Source organism: Octodon degus, unplaced genomic scaffold, assembly GCF_000260255.1.
Source record: "Octodon degus isolate 3935 unplaced genomic scaffold, OctDeg1.0 scaffold00129, whole genome shotgun sequence".
NCBI lineage: Eukaryota > Metazoa > Chordata > Mammalia > Rodentia > Octodontidae > Octodon > Octodon degus.
The window spans coordinates 209,897-217,531 of NW_004524705.1; the positions used below are offsets into that span (position 1 = coordinate 209,897).

The following is a 7,635-nucleotide window of genomic DNA, read 5'->3' on the forward strand; positions in this document are numbered from 1 at the left end:
TTTGAATTTTTAAAATAATTTTCTACATTTTTGAGATTGTCTATGAATCTGGCCTTCATTGTTTTAGTTTGAAGTGACACATAGATCACCACCACACATTGATTTGCATATATTCAATAAAACTTGCCTCCTGTTGTGGTTTGTTATGGATGTCACCCTAAATCCTCATGGGGGCAAGCCTTTCAGAGGTGCTGCATTTGGAGTTTGTGATTTGTTCATTGGCTCATGCTGAGATTAGGGTGTTAGTACTACACTGCCCGAAGGTGGGTGGAAAGCCATCATATAATATAAGGGAAGAAAAGGGATGTTCTTCTCCTTGTTTATCACTTTACTGCCTTCTGGCCACCATTACCTGCGCCCCTCTGCCACCCTCCCTGCCTTGGAGACGGTTGGTTATGGACTGAAACTCTAGCATCTGTGGCCTAAGTAAACCTGTCCTCCTTTAACTTTGGATGTTGAGTGTTTTATCTCAGCAATGAGATAAAACTGAGACAACTCCCCAGGAAAAAGCAAAATAGACATAGATCAAGGTAAAACTGATTTGTAAGGCACAGTTGAGTTCAGTTTGTTATATATTGTGTTATACAGCATGTTATATAGCACATGTGTGCCCAAGTTCTTCAGATGTGTCGGCTGGCAATTTTCTCTTATGTTGTCCCTGTTGCTTTGGCCTCAGGTTAAGTGTGACCTTGTGAGTTGAATCAATTCCTTCCAAGTTCTAAGTCTGCAAACAGAAAGTAAGCCTAGAATTAGGGGCCCCAGATCCAGCAGTGAATATCAGACCAACAGCACCAGCACAAGCAAAGACTGTGTTTATGATCAGTTGCCAAACAGTGTAGTCTTTCTCTGAAAGTGTCTCCTTCCTCATAGAGGTCTACGTTTGCATAAAAAATCAACTGCAGTCCTGCTGTTAAGTGAGAGGGCCACAGGGGCCCCTTTCAAATTGTTATCTTATTCAAAGACTTGGACAAGACAAACGAAGAAAATAGAGGTTTTATATTTATTAAAGGTAAGATTAGGGCGAAGGCTGAAGTAGTTTTCTGAAAAGAAATGTTCTACAAGATGACTCTGGGACAAGAATATCCACCCTGAATGCAGACCAAGCTACTGAGAGAAAGAAGGCAGCGGCCACAAAGCCAATGACTCCCATCATTTTTACCCCTAGTGTGGTGGCAAATCTAGGCCATCCTATCAAAAACCTTCTTGATCTCAGGCCAGCAGAATTGAAGATGGGTGCAGGGCTTGGAAGCTATTCTGTGCATGAGTCCTGGCTGTGACTGGTCATGTTTCCCTGTACAGTTGACTCACTTCCACACAATCTCCCACTTCTCTGCCATATTTAGAAGTGGTTTAATCAAGACTCATTTTGAGAAAAGGTTTGTTGCTAAGACTCTGTGATTATGGATGTCTGAAGTCAGAACAGCCACACTTCAGTTGCCCCTAGGACAGTGACATGGGAAAGACGGTCCCTGAGGTGGCTGTGGAAAGGGAAGCTGGTCCCTGAGCCTCTGAGAAGTTCACGCAGTGGTGCTATGACTTGCATCCAAATGTCTCCTTCAGGTTCCATGCAATCATGGGGGAGGCTTCTAGGGTTTGATTCTGGGTCCAGTGCTGAGATTAAAGGTGAGAGTGCTACACCTGTCCTAGGCTGAGCAGCCTGAGTACAATATAAGACACAGGAAGACATTTATATATCTCTCTCTGCTCCTGTCTTGCTGTTTCTGCTGTCTTCCAGTCACTGTGAAAGATTACCCCTCAATGACACCACTCTGCTTTACAGGCAGCTGATTATAGACTACAACACCTACATCCTGTGACCTAAGTAACTCTTTCTTCCTTCATCTTAGATTGCTGAGAATTTTATCTCCACAATAAGAAAAAAGGAACTAGGACAAGTGGGCACCTCTGTGTGTGCAGGACTCAGTGATGGACAGGACCACCCAGAGTTGTAAGAAACAAGGCTGAAGGAAAAATAAAAATTATCTAAGCCACAGGAAACTGGGAAAGAAGACAGAATGGAAGGAAGAAGAAGTCTCTCTGGTTTTGAGCCTGTGGCCATTTTCCAGACCAACAGATTTGTGGCAGTGACAAGCCCACCATGTGCCCCTGCTCCCACTGGGACACAAAGGAGGCAGAGAGTCACCAGCAAGCAGGCAGTGGATTAGGATGGAATGTCAGTTCTGGGACATTCAAATCCATGAAAATTCAGGCCATGAAGGTCTGGCCAGGTAGCTCAGTAGATTAAACTGCCTGCTTAGGCAGACACAGAGGCTAGGGGTTCGATCCCTGGCCTGCTGTGCTGGCCTTAACCCCAGGCAAGCTGAGATGGCAAATGAGACTGGGTGTGGTGGCAAGTGCCTGTAATCCCAGCACTTGGGAGGCTAAAAACAGAAAAGTCACTACAAGTCCAATCTGTGTAGTGAGACCTTGTAGACCCTGTACTAAATACATAAAAAAAGAAACAAAATTCAGACCATGACAAGAGGAGGGACCTGCAACATTTAGTTTGCAATGTCCAAGCATCCCTTGTGGGCCTGACCACAGCTCCCTGGCCATAGGAGTCCCCCACAGTTACTCCTCACCCGTCACTGTTGGAGCTTAATGCTGAGAGCCTTGAAATGAAGGCAAGCCATGGCTGCTCTGAGTCCCAGTTCCGTTGATCTCTCTCTAGAATGGCATCTGACCACATGCCCTCTCCTGGGGAAAAAATGGTCACTTGGACTGGAGTCACTCACTGGCTTTCATGGTGTTTTGGCAGATAACAGAGAGTAAAAATACACCTCCACAAAAGAGACCAAGACAGGCCAGGGAGATGGCTCAGTGGAATAAGCATTTCCCTGGCAAGCACAAGGGCCTGAGTTCAATCCCCCGTTCCACAAAAGAGAGAGAGAGAGAGAGAGAGAGAGAGAGAGAGAGAGAGAGAGAGAGAGAGAGATCAAGAACATAGAAACAAGAAAGCTTTTATTGTGAGCAGGCCAGAAATTAACATCCTAGACCCTCAAGTCAGGACTCATAAAATAGCAGTATTGACTTGAACTTCACTATTCAATTGGATACTTTTCAGGTATCCATAGCAATCAGGTTGCCACATTCAGAGGAATTTTGCAGAATTGTCACACAATTGTTACAACGTTTGCATTCTCCAGACACTGCGACCCACCTGCTGATCACAGGAAATTGCGGTTTAACATTTACTCTATTTCTTAGGCTGTTCTGTTTGTTTTCTTTTTATATCTTGTTTTTCTCAGTGGCTTTGTGGTTAATTACAGAGGAGGGTGTGGGGGAGTGAGTCCATCTGCAATTTAAGTGAACTTAAGTGGTTTCTGTTAAAATGGAGCTACACAAAGAAGATGCAGTCTCTGCGGCCCCATCACTGGTGCACAGGACCAGCCGGCCAATCCCACTGCTCCCTCTGGAGTGGCCTGCCCACTCTGGAGCTTTGTAGTTTCCATCTTCCTTTCTCATGAGCCACAAGCCAGGGACTGAGGAGAAAGTGGAGACTGTGACTTTCCTTTTCAGAATGATACTGTGCTTCTTCCATTTTTGTGCAGGCTCCAGTTTTCCCAGCAGATCGTCCCTGGGATCTGCCTCCTCTTTTCCTTTCTTCCTCAAGTTGTTTTCCAGTGTGTGGACTTCAAATCGTGGAGAAGCTGCATTTTTAAATCTATCTATAGTCTCATGAAGTCCCCTAATTTTTCCTGGCCAAATTTATCTCAGCTAGTAATTTCCTATCATCGTGTTACTTCAGCCCCATATTACTGTTTGCGTGCCTTTGATTCAAGCTTTTTGGAGAAACGCATTGGAGGAAACTTCATAAGACCCATGTCCAAGCTTTAATTATATCACCAAAATGTCCTGAGACCCTCAGCAAGCTAAACGCTTACCCCCAGTTACTATTTATATTAATAATGACAAATTAATTAGACATCATTTCTATGCATAATAATCAGCAGTTGGTTCTTTTGTATGATTTCTTATCTGTTTTTTGTTATCTATTTTTTAACGAGCATAGTTTTCATCTCATCCTTAAAAATCTCAAGCATTTTTTTTACATTTTCTATGATTTTATTTTAAAGAAGAAACGAACTAAAGAACAACGACAGGAGGGTAACAGTGGCTAATGCATTATGTGTTGTTATCTTTAGTTACTCAGCATTCAAGATACCAGCATTTAATTGTTCCAACAATTTTAGTGCACCTTTCTTTTCAAAGAACTAAGAAATTAATACTCTATCTATCTATCTATCTATCTATCTATCTATCTATCTATTCTTTTTGCTTTTCCCTTCTTCTTTTCTCCATTGCCTCAATCCTGTTTCTCTTTCCTTGTCAAAGTTTCTTCCCATTCTACATTGTATGTTGGATATTTAAGAACTTATTTAAAGTAAATAAAAACCTCACATTTTTAAAGCATAAAATCCATTTACTTTTTAATGAATTTCTCTTTTTTTATGAATTTAGGACAGGACAACTTGTGATTCTTCCCCAAAGTAAAGCACACATTTTGCATCATCAGGGCAACACAGCTAGAGGCATTCGTGAACGACGACGGCGTGTAGAGCTGCTTCAGAGAGTGGCAGCAATGGTGGGATGCATATGTGCAGAATGAGTGGTGGACTTGAGAGGAATTAAGGACAATGAGTCCTTTAAGTTAGCATCTCGGAAATTCAAGGTTCATCATACTTTTCTCTTTTTATGAACTTAGGACAGGGTCTAAATGAATTTTTTTTATTTTACCACTTTCTGAATCAGGTCTGTAAGGCCTCTTATGTCTCTACGTGGCCTTATCAAAAGCAATGAGTGTTACTGCAGGTCTACAGGGTCCTGCTACACAGATCGGACTCGTAGTGATCCGCCTGTGTTCAGCCTCCTAACAGCTGGGATTACAGGTGCGCGCCACCATGCCCAGTCTTAATCGCCGCCTCAGGGCGCCCCAGGGGCGGGGCCAGCACCGCGCATCGGGGATTGAACCCCAGGCCACAGCACTCTGCCTAAGAAGACATATTAGTCTGCTAAGCTATCTGGCTGGCCCTAGCTTCCTATTTTTAATACTGAGTCAGTCTTTTAAAATATTCATTGGAATCTCAATGTACAAGATAAATAATAGTAAATATATTGCAGTAGAGAAAAGTGTTGTGAAGCCAGTTTTAGCAAACACAACACATTTTCAATTCCACAAAACCTTAGAAGTATTTCAGTCTTTTTATGGTTAACAGTTTTAATACTTAATCATTGAAACTTGTTTTGGATTCTATTATAGAACTAGTACAGTAGAATTTCTTTTTTTTTATGACCACATGCAACCGGCTTATTTGAAGGTGAGGACGCGGCAATCACAATATGAAGACAGCTGGGACCGCGGGTCGGGCAGAAGACCCTCCCCTCCCCATATTGCCCACCACCTCAAATAAAAGGTAACCAGCCTTGGGGAGCAGCTGAGACAAGCCAGGGCACGGGGAAGGAGACACAACACTCGAGGGCAGCGGTGAGGAGCGCATGCGTGTGCTGGGGAGGCGGCTGTAGGAGTCTGTGTCTCCAGGTAGGCATGTGTAAACGTAAAGACCGGCTCTCCTTTCTCCCTCTGCTGTGCTGCTCCTCGCCAGCCCAGCAGCCTTCCACATGGGAGGGCGAAGGGAAGAGATGAGCAAGTCATCACGGAATTGCGATCGGACCCACATCCATCAGCTCCTGGATATTACAGGGTTTTTTTTTTTGTTTGTTTGTTTGTTTTTTGAACCATGGGTTGAACTCAGACCCTTGCGCTTGCCAGCAAAGCACTTATTCCACTGAGCCATCTCCCGGCCCCTATTACAGGGTTCTCTAAGTGTTCGCTGCACGCCTGCGGGTCCTCGTGCGTCTGCTCCAGGACGAGCCGCATGGCTGGGCCACTCATTATCTGCACCTCCGCATCAGCCATGGCCTGTCGCTTCACATCCTCAGGGTTGCTGTGCCTGTTGTACTGAGCCATCGTACAGCGCTGGTAGCCGTCAGCAGCCTCCTTACAGCCGGTGTCCAGGTCCAGGGCCTTCTGGTACACATCCATGGCCTTCGTGCAGTCCTTCTTGGCCTCCAGTGCAGTGGCTTTCCAGGTGTAACCCTTGATGAAGGTCGGCTCCAGCTGGATGCACTCTTTAGTTAGTCCTTGATCACCAGCTGGAATTCCAGGAGCTTGGTATAGCAGGCAGCTCGATTGCTGCACAGTTTGGCATCTCATGGGTTCTGCTTAATGGCTTCTATATAGTGCTTCATGGCCTGAGAATAGTCTCCTTTCTGAAAACACTCATTGCCCTTGTTCTTTTCCTCCAAAGCCAGGTCAGGGTTGATGTAGACCAGCCGCTCTTGCTCCTTCAGGATTTTCTCTGCCTGCTGGCGCTTCTTCAGTACATCTGGAGTTTGGTGTTCTGCCAAAGACTTACTGTAGAAGTGGATGGCATCCTTATACTTTTCCTCTTTGAAGTAAGAATTGCCAATTCGAGCATAAGCTTTGGCAATCTGTCAATAGTCTTCTTGGTTTTCTCTCCCCACTTCAATGGCCTTCTCACAAAGCCCCCGGCATTTTTATGGTCACTCTTGTCAAGGCATACCACTGTTTGATTGGTAATGTATGTCATGTTGGTGGGGTCCAGGTCCTGGGCTCTGTCATAACGCTTTAGTGCTGTGTCAAAATCTTTCTTCTTGTAGGCATCATTCCCCAGCTCTTTCTCTTTTAGTGACTGCTTCTTGTTCCTTGGAAGATTCTCTTCCCTGGGCTCTGGTTTGGTCTCCTTTTTGGGAGGAGGAGGAGGAGTTGCAGCCTCTTCCTCCTCATCCATGCTACCCAGATCAACCCCAAGCAGGATACTGAGTGTTGTCATAATCCGAGGGTCTTGTTTCATGCCCAAGTCAGATGGCTTGTTTCTTCATAGTAGCTCAATCAGCTCTTGGTAGATGGGGCCGCTGAGCGGTGTCCTTGTCGTGGGATCATTCTCTAGTTTCTGATACAGATTGGGCATGTTGAAAGGGTTCATGAATTTCCTCTCTGCCAACAGGTCCTCCATATTCTGTAAACCTTCTTCGAGTTGAGAGTTACTTGCTTCCTGTTTTAAACCCCTCCTCATGGGTTCATTTGGTTTTTTCATATTTGTTTAAGAACTCAAGAGTGTATACTTTTCTCAAATAGCCCTTGCCCCAGTCAGGCTTCAGTTCAACAGTTTTGCAGTCATCCTCATAAGCCTTCTGGTAGTATCCTTTCTTGGCACAGGCCACAGAATGATTACTACAGAGCACATGGTTGTGGGGTTCAGTTTAATTGCTTCAGAGTAGCGCTGTAAGACGCCAATATTCTAGGAACTCAGGGCCTTATTGTCCCTCTCCTTTAGCTCATTCACCTGCTTCACAGCCTTGCCTGGAACCCACTTGATTTGAACCCATCAGTTCTGTGTTACCAACCTACATGATAAATCATTTCTTTAATAGATCTGAAGTTTCTGTAATAAACAAATATTCTGAATTTGTCAACCATTGTCTGTATAATTCATATAAGACCTGTTACTCATTTGTTTTCCTTACAAGATGTGACTGGAATCTGGTTTTAGCATTTTTTGTTGAATCTTGACATGGAATAGGTTGCAGAATTCTCACTAGGCAGAAGTATGG

The 7,635-nt window shown here is 44.4% G+C and overlaps 1 pseudogene; it reads right to left on the reverse strand.

Moving 5' to 3' along the window:
• Window positions 1-5,652: 5,652 nt before the first annotated feature.
• The window catches only part of LOC101569395, a 26,557-nt pseudogene continuing 24,574 nt past the window's right edge, over window positions 5,653-7,635 (reverse strand).